The 18,288-nt window shown below is 36.1% G+C and overlaps 1 long non-coding RNA gene across 3 annotated transcripts in view; it reads left to right on the top strand.

Annotated features, from left to right (window-relative positions):
* Positions 1–17,847, top strand: part of LOC149470366 (uncharacterized) — a 502,914-nt gene extending 485,067 nt beyond the window's left edge. For all 3 annotated transcript variants that reach the window (XR_016309161.1, XR_016309158.1, XR_016309154.1), the window contains one exon: positions 17,587–17,847. This is a non-coding gene — a long non-coding RNA (uncharacterized LOC149470366). The remainder of the gene's footprint in view (positions 1–17,586) is intronic.
* The last annotated feature ends 441 nt before the right edge of the window (positions 17,848–18,288 follow it).

Genomic DNA, 18,288 nt, shown 5'->3' with positions numbered 1-18,288 from the left:
ATGAAAAGCTGGATATCTTCCAATTAAGATTCAACTGTGTGATGTGCATGCTTATAAATGAGTGACAAGAGCAGTTTTATTTTAAACCTTTTTTCTAAATAAATAGTTTTACCATTTTCTATTGCTATATTTGCAAACCATAGGTGCACACAGATGTACATCTCTTTACAAACAATGTAAATACACAAAATCTGATGGGAACAAATTCCTTCAGTCAGTAGCATCATGGCATTTACTGATATCAGCAAATAGTGTTGTATTGTTATTGATAAAACAAATCATATTGTGAAGAAATCCTTTCAGCCTTGTATATAATATATATTACTTGTATAAATTAATTTCCTGTCACCAAAATATTCATCTGCATGAATTTACTGGCAAACAACTAATTCCAAATTTAATTACATTTTTCCTGCAAAGTAATCCTCTGTACTATACATTGCTATTCAGAATGTATGGATGATTGCTCACAACCTTTTGCAGTGATTCCTTTTTGTTTGTTTCAATACGCTTGACTTGCCAGGTGTAGCTTGTATCTATACTCTATAAGTCTTACATTATAAATATAATGGTCAATTCCCCTAATATATATCATATAATATATATGGTTAGCTATGCTGTGTGTATTCAGTTAGGTTTTAGGCTCCATTCACACTTATGCTACTTGTCATGCGATTTTGGACACATAAAATCTCACGACAAGTCACAGCCCATTGTTTTCAATGGCCCCTGCTTGGATCTATATCTATCTAAGTTGCAGCAACTCTGATATGATTTAGTGCCACAGAGTGTAAAGTTGGATCAAAGTCACACTCAAAGTCGCACTGGAAACCGTGCGACTTTGGGGTCACGCAAGTGTGAATGGAGCCTTACTGCTATATTATTTATATACATTTGATTAGTGTATGTTACTGTGTTACAAGCACAACAAAAAATAGAAACTGATCAAAACAGTCATTTTACTGTAGCTAAAGACATGCATTTTCTTTTTTTTTTGTTTTCAATAGAGGTGGACGGGTTAGAACTATGATCCGGTTCTTATTGTTGTCTGCTAGGGAAATATGTTTACTCTCCCTACTTCCTTTGGTGTCAAAAATGTGAATTAATAAAAATCTCCCCCATTGCACAAAGTTGGCAAAAACTGACAAGGGATTTAACCACACCCTCCCATATCAACAATGGCCTAAACTATACTTTAAAAAAGAATTTCACTCTACCTGGCTAAAATTACATTTTTAATCCCTGATAGTTGTCCCCTTATGTAAATTAAACAAGCATACATTCTAGTCCATAGAGTGCAACGTTGTCTTTCTTCCAACTCAATATTCTCCTTTGCCACTCTACTCCAATGCCACCATCCCAAAACTAAATCCTGTGCTGGTCTCTGCCAGGTCCTTAATGCCTAGTACACATGATGAGAAAATTGGACAAAAAATACCGCATTCAGAGCGATCGTATAATAATCTAATCTTTGGTACAAAGCTTTCGAGAGCAGATCACAACAGTTCATGCAAAATTATCCGAAGGGACAAGCTCAAAAATGTTTCTTGCAACATAACAGAAAGAACGATTTTCCTTTAATCGATATAGTATTTGTTCATAAAAAAATCAAGTGACCAAAACCGTGCATGATTGGAAATTAAAGAATACATTACAATACAATACAATACAATACATTGGTAGTTGCATTCTAAGAGAATTTTCATAATTCCAATAACGTATTCGTGAGACTAGCATGCAAAAAAACAAAACAAAAACAAATGATCATTTGTCTGATATTCTCATCATGTGTACAAGGCCTTAGACTAGCAGAAACCTGAAACAGCCAGTATATGCACATGTGCAGACATTCCACTGGCAGGGGCTGACTGACAACTCATGGGGCCCCTGGGCAATAGGGGATCATGGGGCCCCTGTGTCGTTGCCCAAACTCAAAAAAGCCTATGAAAAAGGTACCAGGGCATCTCATGGGGCCCCCTACTGACCCCAGCCCTCGGGCAGTGCCCGAGTTTCCAAATGGTCAGTCCTCCCCTGTCCACTGGTCTGGGTATTTGTGAGATCTCATGCTGAAACAATGAAATACAGCCTTCCACTTAGTGGCATTGACATTTCTGGAGGCGGCAAGTGACTGGACATGTTATCCACACCTAGGCACAGATTCAGGAAGTGAATCAATGCAAAAGTAGAAAAAAGGTATTTAATATTTTAAACATTCTAATTGGGTAAACGGGTGGAGAGGGGTGGAAGAATAAAGGAATGCTATGTATAAGAAAAGTTCACCTTTAACATATAAGCATAACAAAACAAAAAAAGAGAGAGAGGGAAACATCAGCACAAGGGACATAACCTAGGGTAAATAGGATATGTTCTTGTGATGATTCCTTTTGTTAATAGAAATACTCTTCCATCCATACCCCCCCAAAAAAAAAAAATCTTACAGTGGGGCAGGGATACATACAACTAATGGGCTTTCACAGGCTCTCATCAAGAGAGCACAACTATGCCTGCCCTTGCTGCCCAGCTTCTTAATTCATAGAAGCTGTGCTATAGCTTCTATGAATGAAGCAGAATCTATGAATGGAAGACAGTCAGGGGATTGAAAAGTCTGCCCCCCACCCTCTATTTATGGATCATAGTTTTATTCTATAATTGGAGCAGCTGGGCAGAAAGGGTAGGCATAGTTGGGCACTCTTGATCAGAGCCAGTGGCAGCTCTCACAGTTCTATTAACTCTTGCTACCATAATCTTTGTGGGGGAGGGCAGGCATGGAGGAGGATGTCTACTAAAAGAAAATAAATCAGAACAAGGGACAAATCCGACTTACTCTAAGGTATGTTCCTTGTACTGATTTTTTTATATTTCATTTAAGCTTTTACTTTGGTTATAAGTTACTAAAGTAAAGTACCAGCATATCACTTTGATTTAGGTATATTTAATAAGGAAGCACAAAGGACAAAAATGATATACAAAGCACAATAATGCAATGCAACCATTTAGATCTACTTTGTTAACTATTTTACTACTTTAAACTGGAGTTTGATTGGTTGCTTTGGGCTTCTTTCCCACTGCCTGAGTTTAATTGCTCTTAAAGGGAATGTATAGTGGTTTGTTACATATTTTATTCTATTATTTATTTTGGTTTTGACTAAAGTAATCAAATGCTAAAATATTTTTATTTTCTTTAAATCAAGTAAATTTCAAATATTGCATGTGCATATTTTATATTCTATATGAAGCACAGGGGAGGCATATGTCTCAATATGTACATTCACTGTAATTCTACACATTTTATGTACAGTCATAAAAATAAATTACTTATAACCCTTTTCGTTTCCTGGAATAACTGTATTTTAGAAAATGTCAAAATTAGAGAAAGGTAAGCAAAGTACAAAAACCTATAATTTCACATTTATCACCAACATCCCTGCACTAAATATAATATTACAACAGGATTATGTTCATGTTGTTTACTGGTAAAATGTTTAGAAAAAATATCAGAATGCCTGAAATTTTGAAATTTATCTCCAAAATAAATTTGCTGGATTACATTCACAATTGTTGAAATATGGCAAAAATGAATTGAGCTCAAAGCCAAATTTTACACAGGCAAAACCTCTGGAATCAATATTTCTTGTGAAATATTGATTTTGACCTTTTATAAATATGTTGTTAACCAAATATAGCAGTGATGAGATAAAGGATTCATTATACTCCAGGGAGCTATTTGTTATTGATACTCCTGGCTCTCCCAACCTTCTCATTCACTGCAGAATTACGGGGGTTATTCAGTCTCCAGAGATTTATTAGAGTTCAGGGAACAATCACAGACAATACTCAAATGTGTTGTTAAAAAAAAACAAATAAAAAAACAATAAAAGAATCACCAGTGCCTGAGCCATCCAGAACTCTAGCTGCCCACCCACTACTATGCAGGAGAAACACAGTGAAAGACCTGTTCAGTGTGATTTACATCAGTCAATACATACATCTGTACAAATTGCACTTGCAACTTTTAACTCCTGAATAAGGACAAAATGAGTAGAAAACCCCTTTCAAATTTAGCAAACAAATATTCCAAAGCAAATAGGTCCCAGCATCATTCAGTGCTATCTAATACAATACATAGTCCCAGTCCTCACACAGAGCCTGTGTTAAAGCTTTGCTCTTTTGCCTTCAAGGCATCATGGGGAAGTCACTTTAGCATCACATTGTAAGGCTCACCAAAGTGTATAAACTAATATTACAGGCAAGTTTGCAGTGCATGTAAGTACTTTCTTTTAGACTGGGAAGAACCCAGGATCCTAGATCCAGATGGTGTATAGGGCTTGCTACAGAGCATTAGGTTAAACCTTTCTAGTGCTCTGCACCTCCCATTTGACTGTATAGTGCCATACATTCAGTGGCCAGTGGATGGTCTGACATTTAACACTTGCTTGCCTGTAACTTGTAACTTACCATACTTTAGTAGTAATTTAGTATAGTTAGTAGCTTGCGCATATTTCTTTTATTAAATATTTTTGGCAGAACCACACACACTTTTTCTACTATGGGTGATTTGACATATAGATGCTAATTGATTTACCAAAACAATAAAGACTGTGCACTTTGCAAAGTGTATTTTTGCATTGTAAAGTAAAGCTGTGTTCACTTCAACCTTCCAAAGATCTTCGTGAAAAAAGCCTGATTTTTCAAAATGATTGGGCATTCACTTTGAACATAACTTCACTTTGTTTACTAAACAAAACATTAATAAAATGAACATTCACCTTGATAACCCAACAGCCTCCTCTCTTTTATTGAATCAACTCCATAATAGTTTAGGTAAAAGTGATGAATTTTGTATATTGTGGTGTACTTGATAATTCTTTGTCTTTGTGAAAGCTACATGTTCACAGTCCACAACTAGATTTCAGCATGTATGTTGCTATTTTTACACTATGTAGACTTCTACATCCCCCTGTTAATGGTTTAATGCCATTAGCCTTTTTCACTATTTTGTTTTTTTTCACATCAGCAGATAAATGCAGTAATTTTTTAATACAATATTATCTTGTAATACTCAAAATATCAAGAGGGATTTGAAGTGAAAATGTTTATTTCTGACATCCCAATAAAATGACAATATGGTACTTCATACCAAAATAGCTGGTGAAAGCAAAATGGCAGACATGTCAGAATCCATACTAAATTTCTTATATCATGTGCAGGCAAAGGAGTGTAATATCTTGTCACTTATTTAAGAAGTGAACAGACAGTATTTATTGAACATCACATGTCAGACTGACACGTTATTTTATAGTTTCATACAGTGCCAAACTGTCATATTACAGCATATTTTGTGTTCCTAGCCATATGTGTTTGTCATAGGATCTCTCTATAGAACCTGTGTTTATTAAAATTCACCCCTTCCTGAGCGTTTGATGTTACAAACAGATAACAAAAATGTTTTCTCTCTACACAGCTAGTTCACAGATTCCACCTGCATCTCTAGTTTTCATTTGTATAACCTGCCAAGTGCCAAGCACCCTGTCTGATGTGTGCCCCAGCAGGCAGCCATCAGCCTGCCACCAGAAGGTCAGAGTGATCTATCTTTGATCTATCTTGTCAACATCAATCCTGTCTGGTCTGTCCATTCTTGAGAGGTGCTGTAGTTCAGGCTTGGTTGCACTGTCTTCTGGGAATTGTGTTTTTATGTCCTTGCCCTCTGTATTTTTTTCTTTCAGTTATCTGATCCATAAAAATGTTTTATTTACTTGTTTCCAAAATTTTGGATATAAAGAAACCATAGTGTTACATTTATGTTCTTGCACTTTATTATATGTTCATTAAAGAAGAAACCATTTCTAATTAAAAGAGGGATAAGGGAGATGTGAAAATGACTAAATATAGCCAATTTGCAGTTCTTTTTTCCTTGCAATGTGGGAGAAAACTTTAAACTTTTGGAGTTTTATAATAAAATGATTAGCACACTCTATATTATTTTTGTCTTTTGTGCCCTGCAGGATCAAGGAAAGCAATATCATAAAGAATCCATGCAGGAAATAATTATTTTTGGGGTCAGACTAATTCTTGATATAATGGTCACAAGAAATGATTGCATAAAAGAACAAAAATTCAAATATGTACAGATGGATTTTCAACATAATTACATAGGGAACAATATACAGAAAGTGTTTAGCTATTTTTGGAATAGAGGAAATTTTTGATTTACTAAAGGAAGCCAAGTGTAGGATGCGCAGAAAGAACCTCTACATTTTTTTTGCTTTAGGGATAGGGATAGGTGATTGGAGCAGGTGAATTGGACATGACTCCCTGAATTTTCATACTACACTCTTGGTATTGTCTGTGAGAAAGAGCCCATGTCCATCAGCACTGGACTAGTGTATTTTGAGGTTTGATTATGATTTAAATATCAATTTGCTGCTACTATGTTTTTTATGTAAAAAAAAAATTAAAAAAGAATGAGATTTGGAAAATGCAAGTTAGCTAGTTTTAAATCCTGCAAAATGGATCATAGCAATAGAGTAGGTAAATTTCCAGTAGAATGGATTGAGATGGGGGTTATGCTTGTATTCAACTTATTTGCTGCATGGATCTCTTAAAGGAATGGGTTTCTAATGAATGGCATGCAGGTCTCTATGGAATTGTACACATGAGCTTCTTGTGGAAAAAATTCAGTGTGCACAGCAGCATTTGTAGAGCCTTCAGAAAGTTGCCTAAAACTTTGTGTAAACCTTTAAAAAAGCAAAATCCACAAAAGGTTTTTATTGCATCTCTGGAACACTTGCACATTTCTCCAAGTTTTACCCTTTTAGGAAATAAAGGGAAGTAGAAATGGCCCCAAGAGATTTCTTGCGGCAATTCCCTTAGGAACTACCTGTGCCAAGTTCAGGCTAGCTGTGCCAATGTTGGTAAAATTAACAACACGTGACAGATTTAGACAGTTCTTACTACCCCCACTTTAAAAATCTATCACTATGGCAGCCACAAATTCTTAAAAAAGTATCAACAGTTCACTATTTTTGTAACTGGCTGTAATTAAGACCAACTCTGATCTGGCATACAGAGGTACACCAGTACTTAAAACAGGCCTTGCCTGTGTTGGAATGCTGTCATGTATGGGGCAGCTTCCCACACGATGCTGTACCCCCATCCCCATTCAACTGTCCACCAAGAGTTTCTCCAGCTAAAAGCTAAATGTAAGCAAAAGGATCAGGGATACAGCTGATGTCATTACCCAAATATGGGCAGTGCCCGTGATTGGGAATGACTTGTTACTGGGTGAGCGAGCCTGATGAGGAACTGAGAGATTAGTTCTCCATCAACTCCACTTCATTTTTGAGTGACAGTGTACAGTAGTGGGTAGATTCAAAAGCTGCTATTGGACTAAACATCGGCTAGGAGTCTACCCACTCCTGTGTGCTGTCAATCAAATGTGGAGTAGACCTGATGGGGAACTAGTTTTTCAGTTTAACATCAGACTTCACCCACCCCTAGTATAAAACTCTTTGGCCAAACACCTGTCAGTGTGATGGGCACAGTGGCTGGGGAAGGAGGATGGGTGTGAGTGCACTGGGGAGGGAGTGTATACACAAAATGTTCCATAGACACCACTTTAAAAGCCTTTACTCTGGCATGGGCAGTGATATGCAACATGTGTAGTGCAGTCAACATTTTTGCATGTAGCCACCGCAATGTGTGCATTTTCCATGTGTACACCCTGTTCCAAATTATTATGCAAATTATATTTTTCTCATTTACCTAAATAATTGATGTAAATAACAGTCAGCATAATTCTCATGTTATCAACTATTAAGAGTACAATTCAAATTTTATTGAACAAACCTCCTAATGATAACAGGATTTTTTTAAACATAAAAAACTTACAATGCACTGTTCCAAATTACAGTAAGTTTCAAAACACTTTATAGGTTGTAAAGAACTGAAAATTGTCATTTGTTGTGTTTGCAGCATATTTACTGAAATCAAAAGCTATTTCAATCAAACTTTTAACAACATTTTAATTTTTTAAACATTTTAACAGGTCACGTTACATTTTAACATAGGACCCCTTATTTGATAGCAGCTTCACAAGTCTTTCATCCATTGAACTTGTGAGTTTTTGGACAGTTTCTGCTTGAATTTATTTGCAAGATGTCAGAATAGCCTCCCAGAGCTGCTGTTTGGATGTAAACTGCCTCCCACCCCCATAGATCTTTTGCTTGAGGAAGCTCCAAAGGTTCTCAATAGGATTGAGGTCAGGGGAGGATGGAGGCCACACCATGACTTTCTCTCCTTTTATCCCCATAGCAGCCATTGATGCAGAGGTATTCTTTGCTGCATGAGATGGTGCATTGTCATGCATGAAGATGATTTTATTACAGAAAGCATAGTTCTTCCTTCTGTACCAGGGAAGTGATCAGTCATAAACTCCACATACTTTGCAGAGGTCATCTTTACACCTTCGGGGACCCTAAAGGGGCCGACCAGCTCTGTTCCCATGATTCCGGCCCAAAACATGACTCCACCACCACCTTGCTGACGTCACAGCCTTGTTGAAACAGGGTGGCTGTCCACTACTTCATCCATATGGACCATCCAGGGTTGCACGGCACTCATCAGTGAACAGGACTGTTTGAAAATTAGTCTTCATGTATTTTTCTGCCCAATGCAGCCGTTTCTGCTTGTGAGCATTGGTTAGTGGTGGCCGAATAGAAGGTTTATGCACGGTTTCAAAACTCTGGAGGACTCTACACCTTGATGTCCGTGGGACTCCAGAGGCACCAGCAGCTTCAAATATCTGTTTGCTGCTATGTAATGGTATTTTAGCAGCTGCACTCTTGATCGATGCATGGATCTGGCAGAAATCTTCCTCAATGTGCCTTTATCTGCACAAACCCATCTGTGCTCTGAATCAGCCACACATCTCTTAATAGTGCGATGATCACGCTTAAGTTTTCGTGAAATATCTAATGTTTTCATACCTCGTCCATGGCATTGAACTATTTCACTCTTTTCGGCAGCAGAGAGATCCTTTTTCTTCCCCATATTGCCTGAAAATGGTGCTCTGCTTAATAATGTGGAACATCCTCCTTTAGTAGTTTTTCCCTAAATTGGGCTCACCTGCTATTCTAATTATCACAGGTGTCCGAGATTATTTTCAGTCATGAAAAGAGCCCTGACACACAATGCCATCCATGAGTTAAACTGAAAAACAAAATATTTAACCTTTGTGACACTTAAATAGAATTTGCATAATAATTTGGAACAGGGTGTATGTGCATGTATATAGAAGTAGGGTGGGCTCAAAGTTTTCTTGTGGGGGGGGAGTAAAGTGCTTGGGTGTAGCCTTAATTTTGTTACCCTTTTTTCACTTAATTTTATTTCTGTCACATAGGATACCAGTAGTCTATTATACCCCTTATGTCCCCCCTGCATGCCACCGAAGCTAAAGGAGTTGCAGTGAGACAAGAGGAAGAAATTTACTAGGAATCTATGGGGGCTCCATGGAAGCAATCTGTCGTCAGTACAGATTTTGTCAGATTTACATGCAGTCAAGAGTGTATGTAAACACCCCCTGCAGCCACCACCCTATTACATACATTAGGAGTGCTGACTGCCACTTAAAAAAATACAGGTTTAATAAAGCTGTCAGCTAGCTTCAGCACTTTTTGAAACTTGTTGAAAGCCTACTAGAGCCTGCTAGCAGCCTGTTAAAGTGACAGTCAGCACTTTCAGAAAGGTCTGCATTAAGGCACATTTTCTGAATGACATCACAGTACACCTTGCCAATGTTCATTGCTATACATTGAGCAGCAATGTTCTAACATTCGTTGTTGTGTAGTGCACTGCCAAAACTGCTACATGCACATTTGTGGTGCATTTGGGTACTTTAGGGAAACCATTAAAATGAATGCGCTAGCCTATTTACATTTCCTTCTGCCCTCCAGCCACCCACTGTGGGCTACAGTATATCCCTTGTTCCTTATATCCTTTTCCCTTATTGTTTATTACACTTTCTATGTTTGTTATACTGTTTCCTTTGTTTTATTACCTTCTTTGAATTCTATCAATTTCTCTTGCTTACCTTTTTATCTCTCCCTTCCACCCATTCTCCCTTTTTAAAGGATTATCCTTAATACTAATATTTCTTCTTATTTGGTATTAAAATGGATTATCTTAATGTGTGGAGCCAGGGGATGAACCATCCAAAAGATATTCTTTTATCTATGTCTTGGGGGTCATTACCCTAATATGCCACATCCACATTTCATATGCCACATCTTCTATTTCAATATGTGAATGTTCCTGTTTTCCTTTTTTTTCCTTTATACATGTGACTTTTTTTTCATTTTCAATAGAGTCAGTTTTTTTGCCATCTGTTTTCCATTGGGGAGATTACTTCACTTCCTGTCACAAGTGAGTTAAAATTTCTGCAAATTAAGGGAATTCCTTGGGATCCCCAGGTCACCAGAACTAGTGTCCCCATTGGTAGATTTAAACTCTATTACTTTTCTGGGGACAACAAAAAATTTGGGATTTTCTTTTACTTTCAATGATAATGGTAAACAGGACAAATAGAGATTGTGAATCATCCTAAAGGGGATTCATACAGCAATAAAAACCTTATAGGTGTTCTATTCCATTTCCACTCAAAATAAAAAAAAAGCTTTGCCTCTTAGTTATACTTTAATATTGTACCTGCAGGTTCTCTCCTTGAGAGTTTTTCAGAATAAAAATTGAATAAATAAAAAAAGAAGAAGAATGGGCTGCCGTAATGCAATGCAGGTTAATTAACAAGCATGCATAATGCACATTGCACATTGCACTAGTGTGAACAGGCCCTAAAAGCAAGCTGAGATCTTTGCAGATGCTTAGTATATGTTTTTTTGTACACACTACTTGTATACAAGCTGGAGCCCTATATACAAGGCCTAGATACGCAAGCACTCTCTGGTTCACAATACAGATTTTGTATATGCACAAATGACTGATTTGTTCAACATTACAAAATGTGCATGTTTGCTGCCTGTGAGTTATTCATAGCATAAATACATGCATAAGCATGCAGACACAAAATGATCATTTGTTTTACCATGTGCCTTATCGAATGTATAGGTATTTTGTTTACTATATTTTTTTATTTCATGGTAAACAAATAGGAAAAAACATGTATTAAACTATGACACTAATTATTGTACTTGACGGCTTTCATATATTTTTTTACTGACTTAACAGAGGGGCCTGCAATCATTTGTGCACGATCACCAAAATATGAAGAAAACAAAGAAATCAGACATTATCTGTACTTTACCAGATAAGTTGACTAAACAATTTTGTAACAAAAAAAAAATAAAATCATTTGACACAGAAAACCGGTGACTAATAATTATGTGCTGTATTTCCCTCTGAGATGATTTTCTTGAAGCCTCATAATATGCTGCATTTGCAAGGATTAATGACTATTATAATGGCAAATAGATGTTTGGAGCTCAGTAATGTTCCTTCACAAGGTAACATGGGGTTTCTAGTCCCTTGGAGGCTATAATTGGTGGCATTAATGCAGATTTTAATTACATTTCCTGGAAAAAAATGAATTGGGATAAAACAAAGAGAAATGATCATCTTTCTGTATATTTTTCAATTGTTTCTTGCAGTAGGAATGTGCTTTAAAAAAAAGCTATTAAACAATTCCCGTTGATACCCTAGATTAATATTTGTTTTGCAACAGGCATTCTGTTTTCTGTTGCTTTCCTAACATAAAATAAATTAAATATTTATTTTACTGTAGCATGTGTTGGTGCTTTTAGTTTTGAATTCCTTTTCAACTTAGTTTGCTTTTGTAGGGAATGCTCACTATGTTGACATATGTAGCAAAGGGTCTGAACTATATTGGTGGAACAGCTGGAGCAGGGTTTTTATGAGTAGGCCTTTTGGTTCTAATTTTTCTTTTTTATGTTGTGGATTTCCACTTGGAATACCTATAACAACTAAAAATGTAAAAATAAGCTACTTTATAATACAAAAGGCAGAAAACCGGAATTCCATGAAAATGTATGAGTCCAATAATTCAAAAGGGTTGATTTACTAATTGGGTTGAGGCAGCACATATAGCAAAGTAAATATTAGTAAAGGTAAAGCTGTGATCACTTTGAATAGCCAATGATTTGCTAGCAACATTCCTGTTTTATTTTTTTATTTTCCTCACAAAGGATTGTGTAGGTAGTGATTTATATGATTTATATTTTAATTTTCTTACATTTTAACTCTGTCTGTCCTAAGAAAGCCTGCAGCAGGAGGCTACACAGATTCACTAAGGCAAGACAATATGAGAAAGAAGGGGTATGTTTATATATATTTAGGAATAGTTGTCTTTACATCTCCATCATTATAGCTACATTTTTCTAAAAGCAAAACCTTTGGGCTCCCGGAACAGGTGAGCAAGGACATGACATTTAAAATAAAATAAATTACTTTTTTAGTAACTGTTAACATTTTTTATTTTACTCTTAGGAAATAAGTATGCAATTACAATGGCTTTAAGGTGTTTATTGATGTTTGTGTCACTGTTGGGAAGATTTCCCAAAACGCACTATCAGAAGTTCTAAATTTTTACTACTTTATCAAAAACTAAAAAAAACATTATTCTGGCTTGAAGTGGACTGAAGAGAACAGCAATTTTTGCAATAACCTTATAAATACGTCCACTATATTTTACTACTTATTTTAATATACTATATCAAATGTACCAAGACCCACAAACTTACCAATGAGCATGTTTGCACAGTTTTTGTTCATTATGCATGCATAGGCACATGTAGAATGCATTTGGTAGGTCTTGCTAACAGACATTTTATCTATACTGTATCTTGGTAAATACCATTATACTGTGAGTGAATGGTGGAGAACTGCTACTTCACTGAGATTAATCATGCTAGAAAACCACATTCCAATTAATTAGATAAAAAAGGCTATTTAATGTGATAATAATACTTCTCTGTGTATCATGTCATTTATTAACCACTTCCCATCCGGCCCATGTACATAAACGGCCGGACAGGAGCAGTGCAGGAGCGGGTTGCCGTTCATAAATGGTGCCCGCATTTTCAGGCTGTGCGCACTCCCTAGGAGTGAGCGGCACTGCGATCCAGTGCCCACTGTGTCCTTTGGACACAGCAGATCACCGATCGCTGTACATGACCTCTGTGTGAGGTTCCGATCATGTGATCACTAATTGGCCAATCAGTGATCACATGAATAGTAGTAAGCAAGGTGTCACTTCTGACATCATTGCTTACTACTAGTAAAATCTGTGAATGATCACAGAGATCAAATGGTACAAGTTTATTTACAACAGCCTTGTACCATGTGACAAGCTGTGACCAATCACAGCTCTCACAGTATTTTTTAATGGCTGCAAGAATGCAGCCAGAGAGAAGGAGAAATGATTGCTTTTACTGCATTTATGGGTGTAAAAGCAATCAGTGTAAAAAAAAAAAAATCTTCATCACCCCCCACAAGTAGTACAGTGTAACTACGGTGACACTGTACTGCTAGGGTGACAGTATGTTAAAAACCCCCATAAATAATAATATAAAAAAATTAAATAAAAGTTTCAAAAATTTATAATTTTTGGTTATAAACTAATTCGGGTTATTTTTGTTTACTAAAAAGATAAACAAATACATTTTGGCCAAGATTTATGAAGAAAGATTATTTATTTGCAAAATTTTATAAGAAAAACACTTTTTTTTCAAAATGTTTGGACTTTTTCATTTACATAGCAAAAAAATATAAATGCCACTGGTGAATAAATACCACCAAAATAAAGTTTTATCTGTCTCAAAAAATACTAAAAAATTCATATGGGGAGAGTGTTGCATGACCTCGCAATTGTCATTCAAAGTGTGATAGCACTGAAAGCTGAAAATTGGCCTGGACAGGAAGGGGGTAAAAGTGTCCAGATTTGAACTGGTTAAGAACAACCAAAGATGTGTGTGATATTTCTGATGCGAAATATAGCATCATAACACAGGTCGGCAAAAAAATTTTTTTCAAGAGCTGTTTTGGTTATTCCACGTAATCTTTATGTTTTTTGGTGCACTGAATCCGAAAATGACCTCCATTTTGTCATAGGACATCACGTTTCCTGACAATTTAGGTAACTGTTAAATAAGGCAATACCTCAAAATAAATGGAAATGGACTTATAAAATTAAAGTTTTATTACAATTTTTTCATGAAAATCCTTTTTTGAATTGAAATGAGCTCACATACACACACTAAACTCGATTCTTCTTCCTTGTGAGGCTCCTCTTGGTGCATTTACGCTTGTGAGTAGCATCTGGAATGTCTCTCTGAAGCATCCAACAGTAGTCTGCCATCATTGTAATGCTCCATTTTCCCTGGTATCTCCTTTCCATCTCTTTAATGTCTTGGTGGAATCGTTCACCTTGTTCCTCACTCACAGCTCCCAAATTTTCAGGAAAGTAGTCAAGGTGGGACTGGAGGAAATGCATTTTCAAACCCATCAGGCAACCTAAAGCTCTAAATGCTTTCAGCATTCATCCAACGATCTTTTTGTAGTGAGGATCTTTGTTATTGCCTAAAAATTTCTGAACGATTTCTTTAAATGCAATCCACCCTTCTTTTTGAGGATCCGGCATGGTAATGACAAACTCTTGATCAACTATAAGCCTTCTAATGTCTGGTCCGACGAACACACCTTCCTTCAATTTTGCCTCAATCAGGCCTGGAAACTTGGTGACCAAGTATTTGAAGCATTCGCCATCTCTTGGAAGTGATTTTACGAATTGCTTCATCAATCCCAATTTTATGTAGAGAGGTGGTAGAAGAACTTTATGGGAAGGTACTAAAAGTTCTCGGAGAACATTTTTTGACCAACTGTTAGCACCCTCGGCTGCCAACTCTTCTTGGTCCAGTGATTTTGTCGGTCTTGACTGTCCCATAGGCACAGAAAACAAGGGTATTTGGTATACACAGCTTGTTGCCCGAGCAGCATGCACAAGACCTTCAAGTCCCCACACACTTTCCAACCATGGTCTTCATATTTAAGTTTACGAAGAACCAATTCCACGTTCTCGTATGTTTCCTTCAAGTATACGGAATGACCTACAGGTATGGAAGCGTAAAAACCACCGTTGTGGAGTAAAACTGCTTTGAGACTTCTTTTTGAAGAATCTATAAAAAGACGCCATTGCTCTGAAGCATATTGGATTTTAAATTGACCCATCAGACCTTCGACATCGATGCAATAAACCAACTTGTCTTCCTGGGCGAAGTAAGGAACAAACTCCTTTTCATGATGTCTGAACCATGAAGATGACACTCCTGGCAACAATAAATCCCTGCTTTTCAGCCTTGATCTGAGTAACTCAGCAGCATCTTTGGGAAGATTCAAGTCTCTTACCAAATCATTCATCTCCTCCTGAGAAAACAATTTTTTTCCGTAAAACTTGCTTAGCTTCTGTATATATTGCTGACCATCAGATTTACAGTGCTATATTATTTTTTACATAACTCGGACAACCCCTTTAAGGTTTTTTTTGCATTTTATATCTTAAATGCACTTATGTGAATTAATTAATAGTAATTTGGACTTTAAATTTGGTTAAAAACCCATAATATAAAAAAAAATACCAAACATTTAAAAAAATTGATAAATTTGAAGACAATTTTGCATTTTGTGGCAAATCATGACGTCTAGGAGTTTTTTCAATATTTTGTTTTCAGCACACCAAAATACATGGAAATTAGATGAAAATAATCAAACAGCTTTTTAGTCGCAGACCTGTGACTGTTTGAAATCAAGTAATTTTTGCACACTTTTTTTCCACCCAAGCAGGTGACATTTTTAAATTAAATGCTCATACAGAAAAAGTAATGAAAGTTAAGCTTATCTAAATTATTTAGTATTAAACAGTAATCAGCCCCATAAACTCATTGTGTGATCAACAATAGGCACATAAGTGAGCATAATATTGCAGGCAGACTGACCACTGGTTACTTTTGGTAAATTGGGCCTATTTTATGTATTATGCCAATGTATTTTATAATCATTATTTAATTATCTAACAAAGATATACTATATGTACTGTATATTCTTAGCAAAATTGGGGAATTATGTGCCCTGAGCATCACTAAGTATAAAAACGTCAGTCAAGAATAAACAAAATAACATTTTCTGGAAGTATAGATATAGTCTATAAACTCTAGAAAAACCTGTGCCACTCCAAGCCAAATTGTAAATCTTCCTGGGACTCCAGCCGATAATAGGTGCAGGTATCCAGGGGGCCCATCCAGCCCAATATCACTGAATATGCAATGAAAATGAAGCCACATACTTTTAGTCAGCTCAGTGTAAGAAAGTAAGGACCGGCTTCAGCTAGTCTCCTATGCCATGTCCCTCTAATATGTCTCACCCTTCCAAGGCCTTTATCATACGGGTCATCCTATAAAAAGTTATGTAGCAATTAATAGAACTGCTTCTGAATCCAGAGCAGTGTTATCACCCTCTCATAGGTCTGCCTGCACTATAGCGGGAGGAGAAAACTTTTGCAGGGACGTGGCTATCAGCATTAACACCGCCAATTGACAAGCCTTCAGCTTATCCACAAGAAACTGGCCACACCCAGCCTTGCTATATTCTGAAATGACAGCGCTGCCCCTGTTGCTTACATTTTCCCACTGGAAGTGCCATTGACTGGAATGGAAAGTCTATGAGGCATACATGAAGGAGGATTTGGCATACTGAGAGAAGATAAAGTTTAACTTTTTGAGGCTTGTGCATGCAAAATAACTGGATTTGAGACCTGTTTACACTGTGACAGATGAGACTTTAGATATACCTTCTCAATAGTTTTTTTTTTTTTATACAGTTCTAGAGCATAATGGGCCTGCTTTCTACTGTATACACTATGCTATACTTTACTATAAAGTTAGTGAGAAGTAAAAACCTATTCTCACTTAAAATAACCAAGTGTTGATTTATTTTACATTTGACTGGATGTTTGAGGTGTACATGGGTTACTTTCCATTCACCTTGTTTACGCTTTAGTATATAATCTGGCCCAAAATGTGCAATAAAAGGCTTATTTATGAAAACATAAAATTAAAACATCATTAGCTCTATTATTTTTTTTCTTTTTCTATTTCTTCTCATTCACCTTATTTATTGATAAAGCTATTTATTATCACCACTTACCTTACGCTATTGTCACTGTGAATTCAATTTTTATAAACAGGTAGACAATGCGGTTGCTTTACTAAAAGAATAGAGCCACTTTACCTTGCAATGTAAATGAATATTTACTTTATTGTGTTCCCACATTGCAAAGTGAATATTAGTGAAAATTATTTACTTTGAATACCTAGTCAAGTGCTAGCAAAAATATTTTTTTAATTTAATTTGCACATACTGTATTTGGGTATTCAAAGTAATACAGGTTTGCCCTATTTACTAACATTCATTTTTCAAATCAAACATTAAGTGAGTAGCCTTTTTTATTTGGTAATTCAACCCCTTTATTTCCCTTGTGTAAAGCTCTGTATTTTCTTTCTTTTGCAGAATCTTCTCTACACAGCAAGTATTACTGGTGAATTATTTTGGCTAATGAATCCATGAACCTAAATAGGAACCTAATTTGCTTTATAAACAACTAGAAAGAAAGACTTTAAAATGATGCAAAATAGTGCATTAGAGTGTAAAGATGGACAAATGACAATATTTCTAAAAAACCCCAACACTTTAATTTTTAACGTATGGCTTTGACTACAATGACTGCACCATGAATTTAACACTGGGTGTTCTAATAAAGAAATTCAATCACTTGTCTGTTTTCTTGCTTACATTTTCAAAGAATATGCCTCTTTCTGCTGACAGAGCATTGCTGATAAAACAACAAATTGTGTAAAGCTAGCTCATTTAGTTAGTCTCAGAAACCTGCTGATATCACTGACATTTTCTCCAAAGATGCTAATTTCTCTCTTCATTTTTGGAGCATATGGTACAAGTTAAATATTTTCACTGGTTAAAAGTTAATCAGACACAGTTCTGTATGTTGTCTTTGTATATTCAGTAAAGTGAGTTAAAAAAAGAATAATTAAAAAGGGCATTGTATAAACAAGTGAACAGAGCAATGCTGATGGGCAAAGTGCAAGAATAACGGTCTATCCGATTTATTGTTTTATGAATTTAAAACTAAACTCCCGCCAAGAACAAAATATGCTCTCAGCCACTATATAGCTTATAGTTTCTAAGATCCACTTA

This window comes from Staurois parvus, unplaced genomic scaffold (genome assembly GCF_062004578.1).
Source record: "Staurois parvus isolate SC_StPar_1 unplaced genomic scaffold, SC_StPar_1.0 ptg000048l, whole genome shotgun sequence".
In the NCBI taxonomy this organism is placed as follows: Eukaryota; Metazoa; Chordata; class Amphibia; order Anura; family Ranidae; genus Staurois; species Staurois parvus.
This window is presented reverse-complemented; position numbering and strand designations above follow the sequence as displayed.